The sequence below is a fragment of the Carassius auratus genome, linkage group LG36F (genome assembly GCF_003368295.1).
Source record: "Carassius auratus strain Wakin linkage group LG36F, ASM336829v1, whole genome shotgun sequence".
Lineage (NCBI taxonomy): Eukaryota > Metazoa > Chordata > Actinopteri > Cypriniformes > Cyprinidae > Carassius > Carassius auratus.
The window spans coordinates 1,340,393-1,348,504 of record NC_039295.1 but is presented as its reverse complement, the minus strand read 5'-3'; positions in this window follow the sequence as shown (position 1 = coordinate 1,348,504).

Sequence of the window (8,112 nt, the reverse complement as noted above, 5' to 3'; positions counted from 1 at the left end):
AGCATATGGGTGAGACTTCTGTTCCATTAGCTGCTATAGGTAAATAACGAGGAGAGTAACAACGTGCAGTAAACGGTAAAACTGTTTGCAGTACAAACCAGTGTGTTCTTAATTAATATAATAGATTCAAATAATATGATAGGACATTGTCAATATCAAGCAGCAAAACTAACTGTTTCGTACAGCTAAAAATAGCTGGATGCAATTGAGACCGGAAGCTTTACCTATAGAATTTACAAATGGCGGCTCCCATTTTTCCGTCAGGAAAAGGTGGATAAAGCCATAGACAGTAAAAGAAATGGACACAGTGACCCCATTGGATTCAACGGAGACAATGAAGTCAATTAGAAGCATGCACTTCCTGGGGGTCGAGCATACTGCGCAGACTCAAAATGAGCTGGATGACGTAGATGTCACGTGAGCAACCTGTCTGACAATTGTAAGTCTTCTAATCGCTGTGCCAAGAGAAATCTGAATCACCCACTGAATCTTGCAGACATTATTGAATAATTTTGTCCCATTGCTTTTATGGACTCTCTATGGGCTTCTCCCTTGACTTTATGCCTCCACGTCCCCCCATTTGCCTCATAGACAGTAAAAGATTGCCTGCACGCTTCTCCTCCTGTCCATATGGTAATTTATCTACTGTGCGACAGAGAGCCGCAGGTTATGACGCAATCGTTAGCCTATTTCAACAAAAACTAGTTCTACGGGGTAATGGGGCATTTTATACATTTTCGCATTTCTTTTGAAATAATGAACGTACAAATTGAGTCTTTAAAAGCCTCAGATGTTAAGTTATTCGCTGTCAAAGTGACGCCAAAATGAATGGGAGTCAGAATGCTAACAGCAGGTGGGGGTCCGCTAGCCAATGGCGGTGCCCAGGGGTGCTTCAATAAAATAGAAATTATGCCCCCCAGGAATAAAGCTCATCCTGTTTGCTTCAGTCTTCTTCTTCTTTTCTTCTTCTTCTTCTTTATTTAAGGGGCGGTTGGCATGAAGCTTAATGGTGCATTACCGCCACCTTCTGTTCCGGAGTGTGGACCAGTCAGTGGGTTTACATCACAATATATTTCTATACTAATTTAGGGAGGCAAAAAAAAAAATAAAACGGAATGGAAAGACATTAAACTATCAAGAACTGAAGCTGAGTGTGTGCATATTATGATTTTGACTATTTTTTTTATTTTTCCACCCACCGTAATGCAATTAAAATTGCAACCATCTCCACTGAATACACTGCTACATTATTAGTTGTTCTTCTATTGATTTCAATTCCCCTCTCTGGAACCACCACACCTATTCCTGTTACTCCTGTCTCAGGGATGTTTGTACCATCTGTATAGATTTGAGTATAGTTTTTATACACTTCAGAAATATAATCATTAAAGACTCCAACCAGATCAGCATTTTGTTCTTTCCTCTTAGCCTCTAGTAGATGCCAATCCACCTTCGGACATGTCATCTTCCATGGGGCTCTTTTGCCATATTATTTCCTATATGACCGAAGTTGTTCTTCTTACTTCTGTCTTTTCTCCAGCATTCCATCAGCACTTCTTTTGTGGGGTGCAAAAATCATTATGCCCCTGTAAATTAACCCAGTAATTTGCTTTTAACTGTCTCCTCCTTATTTCCAGTGGCATTTATCCTACCTCTACCTGTATAGCTGATACAGGTGATGTTTTAAAAGCTCCACAATACCCTCTCAATGCCTGAGCCTAAATTACCTCCAGCTTTTTAAAATGGGATCTAGCTGCTGAAGCATATACTATACTGCCATAGTCCATATTAGATCTTATCAGGGCAACATATATTCTTTTTAATGCTTGGCAGCTTGCCCCCCATTCTCTGCCCGTCAAGCACCTCATTACATTTATTACTTTTTTACTTTTTTACTTTTTTCAACTATTTTCCTTATATGATCTGCCCATGTTAATCAGGAATCACACAACACCCCCAGAAATAATAGATAAATGATATGATATGTAAAAATTGATAGCCTGAATGCACTGTAAGTCGCTTTGGACAAAAGTGTCTGCTAAAAGCATACATTTAAATTTAATTTAATTTAATGGAGAAATTTTAATGTTCTAACTCTTTGTATTTCTTTCCTATACATCTTTATTTTCAATCTCTCATCTAGTCTTTTATTAGTGAAGAAACACTTTGGGTTTTTTCCACTGAGAATCGACATCCCCATTCTTTCCCCCATTCCACCACCTTATCCACAGCTCCTTAAACTTTACCAACTACAAACTCCTTATTCCTCCCTCTCTTCCACAGTTCCCCATCATCTTTAAAACGTGACCTACCTATATCAGCTGCTATCTTAAAAAATATGTCATTAATCATTATTATGAATAGAAATGGGCTTATTACACTACCTTGAGGTGTACCATTTTCTACTGTATACTGGTTTGACATTTTAGACCCTATCTTTACTTGTATTTTCCTTTCAAACCAAAAATATTTTATCCAATTATACACTCTCGCTCCGATTCCCAATTTGTGTAACTTAATTAATACTCCTTCCTTCCACATCCTATCATAAACTTTTTCTATGTCCAAAAATACTGCAATCACTGTCTCATTATTTTCCTGTGCTTTCCTTATTTGATTTTCTACAACTGTCTTACAACTGCATCCATGGTATTTTTACCTTTCCTAAACCCACTCTGATAATTTGCGATCTTTCCCTTCTTTTCCCTCCATACCAATTTATTATTGTCTTGTCCTTGTATTGTCAGCAAGTTATTCAGATCTAAATTTTACAGGGATTATAGTAATTTATTATGACCATTTTCTCCCCCCTATCCCATATTTCCAACACTACATATTCCTATTCATCTCCCAGACCCAGTTGTCTATATGTAATTCCTTGTTTGATAAATGTAGCACCCCCCCACCTTTCCCAAGAACTCTGTCCTTCCTTATGCCTAAAAACCCATATATTATAAAATCTAGGTTTGATTTCAACCATGTTATGTCATGTTTTACCACACGTGTATTAACGAAGTGTTTAAATTCTTGACCATTTGCCAGTAAACTCCTGGCATTCAATTTTAATAGGATTACCATAATTAAAATGACCCAATCCATGGTACATCCTGACTTGACATTTGATCTTTTTTCCTGCCCCTGGTTCCTGACTGTCCCTTGGCTGATAACATCTCTTTTCTATCCATTCACTATTCTTGCAGATTCTGCATAGGTATCTTTCTTTCTACTTTAGTTTTCTGGATTTCATTCTCCCGTTTCATAAATCTCACAACCTCCGTAGGCCACATTATGAGCTCCGCCACAATTACAGCACTTTGGCTGAACTCCTGCTCCACGCTTTCCATATTCATGATCCCCGCAACATCTTGCACATCTTCTCTGTTCTTTACATTTACCTGCTATATGATCAAACCTTTGGCAGTTTAAACATCTCAATGGTTTTGGAACATAGACTCTCACTGTTTAACTCAAAAACCCCAGGAACACTTTCGTTGGTATATTGTCTTCAAATTCAATCAATATAGTTTCACTTTCCTCTCTTATTTATTTTGTAGTCTTTAACTTTTGAGCTTTGATTAAATCTTCTTGATTTCCTACATTCCTACACTCACTGGTACTCCTGTAATGACTCCTTTGCTTCCACCACCATTTGTCCCAATTTTTCCTGCACTTTCCACCTTTATCTTCCCTATTTCTTTAATTCTGAGAGCTTTCTCAACTTGATTTTCTTTTGCACATCTTATCAGTAGATTGCCATCATTTAGGACCTTTATTATATTATTATTACATATATTATTTTCCCTATTTTATTTGCCAGGGCTGTTGTCAAAGTAAATGGGTTGATTTTCTTCATGACACTTTGCGATTTCTCATTAAATCTTACTATGACTGTACACTTTTCAGGTCTTTCTCTTACAACGTTCTCTTCATCTTCATTCCACGATTTCTCTTCAATATCACTTCTAACTCTTTTGCTGCCTTTTCCTTGATTGACATATATCAATTTCCTTACTTCCTCTTCATTCTCATCATTCTCATCATTACATTCCATGTCAGCCCAACTACCTACCTCTGATACATTCACGGAACAGTCGTGCTCAACCACCTCAAAAGAGATATTTCCTCCAAGACTTATTATTTTTGTAAAACTTACGATTAATAACTTTCCGATCTTGCCCCGCTGACGCTGCCGCCATCTTTCCCACTTGTCCGCAACCCAACAAGCCATCTGCCATTTGCTGCAGTCTGTGCATATTCAAAAAATGCTGCCAGGAGAAGCCTTAAAGGGTTAGTTCACCCAAAAATGAAAATTATGTCATTAATAACTCACCCTTTTAAGACCTCCTTTTATCTTCGGAACACAGTTTAAGATATTTTAGATTTAGTCCGAGAGCTCTCAGTGCCTCCACTGAAACTGTGTGTACGGTCTACTGTCCATGTCCAGAAAGGTAAGAAAAACATCATCAAAGTAGTCCATGTGACATCAGAGGGTCCGTTAGAATTTTTTGAAGCATCGAAAATAAATTTTGGTCCAAAAATAGCAAAAACTACGACTTTATTCAGCATTGTCTTCTCTTCCCCCTGCACTCAAATAGTACACTGACTGAACTGCTATGAAGATGAACACCGAGCCGAGCCAGATAACGAACAATAGACTGACTCGTTCACGAGTGAAGAACCGGTTGCATGGGTTTTCGGATCACCAGTAGTTCTTTTGGACAGTTCGATAAAATAAACCGATGTAATGGCATCATTTGCGATTATTTGCCCTTGATTCAAGACTTCGGTTTACCCGAATCAATCAGTTCAGAATCAATCACCAAAAGAATCAGTTCAGTTCAGACGCTCTGTGGGTCTGTCTGTTTCATGCTGAATCACACATGCGCAGTATCATCAGCTCCTCGGTTCATGAATCGGACGTGTCTGACAGAAACGGTTCTTCACTCGTGAACGAGTCAGTCTATTGTTTGTTATCTGGCTCGTCTCGGTGTTCATCACAGCAGTTCAGTCAGTGTACTGTTTGAGTACATGAATTACTCTGGGATATTGGTTTGTTTGAACTCAGAGGGAGTGTCAGTCACATTAAAAAAGTTAACAGTTGAAGTCATTTGTGGATTAATGCGTATTAGAGATGCGAACCGTTTAAAACGATTCAGTTCAATTTGGTGAACTGAATGATTCGTTCTCGAACCGGATATCCAGACTGCTTTGATTTGAACTCTCTCTCACAACAGACACGGAAGAGAAGACAATGCTGAATAAAGTTGTAGTTTTTGCTATTTTTGGACCAAAATGTATTTTCGATGCTTCAAAAAAATCTAACCAACCCTAGGATGTCACATGGACTACTTTGATGATGTTTTTCTTACCTTTCTGGACAGTAGACCACACACACAGCTTCAATGGAGGGACTGAGATCTCTGGGACTAAATCTAAAATATCTTAAACTGTGTTCCGAAGATAAAAGGAGGTCTTACATGTTTTGAACAGCATAAGGTTGAGTTATTAATGACATAATTTTCATTTTTGAGTGAACTAACCCTTTAAAATCAGCCTTGGTTGTGTAATGCTATTAACTCTTGTGTGTCTCGTGACCAACTGCGTCATACTAAGGTATGGGAGTATCTTTTTGAATGGGATTTAAGCCCGTTAATGGAGTGGGATAATTTTGGGCGATTAAAACTGTTTTACTCTGGCTTCAGAAGACTTGGATTGCAACATGATTTGTTTTTAATGCTTTTATACTATTTGTTTATGGTCAGTTTTAGCAATAAATACCTGTGACTGCACTTATATTTGTCCGTTAAGTGTTTTATATTGTTCAGAAGTGGGTAGGTTTAAGGTAGGGGTGGGGTTAGGTGCTTCAATTAAAGTATACATTTTTATTAAATTATTTACTTTTTTTTTTTTTTAAATGAATGAATGCAAACCATTAAATTAAAACAAACAACTAAAAACAACGTAGGACCTTGCACATCGAAAAGTGACACTTGGGTACCTTGAGAGTCAAAAGCAGTAGCCCCTACTGCGGAACACAAGATCCAGGGGGGTTGGTTGGAGCCACATCTAGGGGGTGGAAATTGGTAGGTTTAGGAATGGAGATGGGTGGGTTCAGGGATCAGGGGTGGAGACGGGTAGGTTTAAGTATGTGCAAGGTGGGAGGAGTTGGATCTGAATCCAACCTTGCCCCCTGGATCTTGTGTTCTGCAGTGAGGACCATGTCTCAAAAAGTGACGCCAAAAGGGGCCTGACCAAGCATCAAAATGTGACGAGTTGGGAGTGAGAATGTGTTGGTTGTGCATTGCATTTAAATTTATTCATTTAGGAGATGCTTTTAATCATGGTGACTTACAAATGTCCCATAACCTATAATGTAATGATTGTACACATTATAAACTGCATCAGGAGCAAATAGTTTGTCTTAAACACTCAAAGTACACAGTGGCAGGTACACATCCAGATTAGATTTTAAGTACATGATTTGTATTTTTCTAGGATAGTTAAGTGCTTGTGGAAGAGGTTTGTCTTCTGCTGCTTCTTTAAAAGTTCTGATGGTGGTATCAGATCAGGTCAAATTTAGTTCTACAAGAGAGACACGGTAAGGGGGTGAAGGTTTTGGAAAGTCACTTCGTAGCTACTTATAAAGGAAAATCTAGGAACAAATGTCCATTTTGCATGTAATAAGACATAGTACTTATAGGAATGAAATGTAATGCTCACCCTTATAGGAAGATGTTACAATTATTAAAAGGGTTCAGATTATACTGTATGAGGTAAAAGAAGTGTTTTTAAAAATATAAGACAAACAACAAAAGTAGAATGAATAAATAGTGTATTTACAAAAGTGAACTTAAAACAACACAACAAGACTAGCATAACTTAGTTTGTTAAAAGCAGATTGTCCAGTTGAATCATACCTTAAATTAATCCTTAAGAATCCTACTGTGCTGGTAAAAAAGTCAAAAAATGACCAAGGTAAAAAAAATGTCCAACAGTGTATATACAATCCAAAGAAAGTGATAATACAAGATGAGTGAGATACTGGAATGGTAAATACATTAAAAAAAAAAAAAAAAACTCCACAATCCAGTGTGTTCAGTGTTTGGTCAATGACCTTGTTTGTTTTTCATGCTGCTTACTTTATACTGGTCTACAGCCTGATTCCTGTAACTGTATGTGACTAATCACATGATGGGCAGACCCATGAACATTTAAAGACATCCACTGACTCGCTGTCTAGTCTCTGTTTCCCTGGGTGTCCACTAGTGAGCTCACTTCCCCTTAGGCACTTCACCGTAGGCACTAGAATTCCTCTAGTGTTGTTCTTTCATCACAATAATTGCACTCCTGTTAATTACACCAGGTGCATTCACTTAATTGTCATTAGCCTCCCTATATTTACCAGTCTTATCATGTTGTCTGTATAAGAGTCCTTACCTTTCGTGTTTCCAGTCTTCTCGTCCTCCGAGACCCCTTGTTTTCCGAGTTCCCTTTCCTGTTCCTTTCCTTTGTTTTGGACTGTCTTTTTGGTTTTGACCTTGGCTTGAGTTTTTGACCACGATTTGGATTACCCCAATAAACATACCTGTGATTGGATCTATCTCTCTCCTGTGTCTCACTGGTCGCAATCGTCACATCCACACATTAAATAATTAAGAGGATTAAAAGGGCTGAGACAACATGTAAAACAATTAAAACTCAAATCTCAAATATATATATATATATATATATATATATATATATATATATAACCATCTTAATATATATTGAGTGGTAAAAACATGTCTTTGCATGACATTGTCACAAAATTATTGCATTTTATATATCATAATGCTACATTTGTTACTGAAAAACTAAGTGAATTGAGCTTTTTATAATATCAAATAAAAGGGAGGATATAGCCCACTTCATGTCAAACCTTAAATTGGAACAAAGGCGTTCTGTTCTGTCTATTTATACCAGATAGTGGTCTGTAGAAAACAGACATTGCTACTATAGCAGATAACATCAAACATAAGGTACACTAAGCTTCATTGAAATATTAACTTTAGACAAAAAAGTCTATTAAGTATACTTTTGCAACCTACAGGCAGTGTTGTCTGAATTAAAACA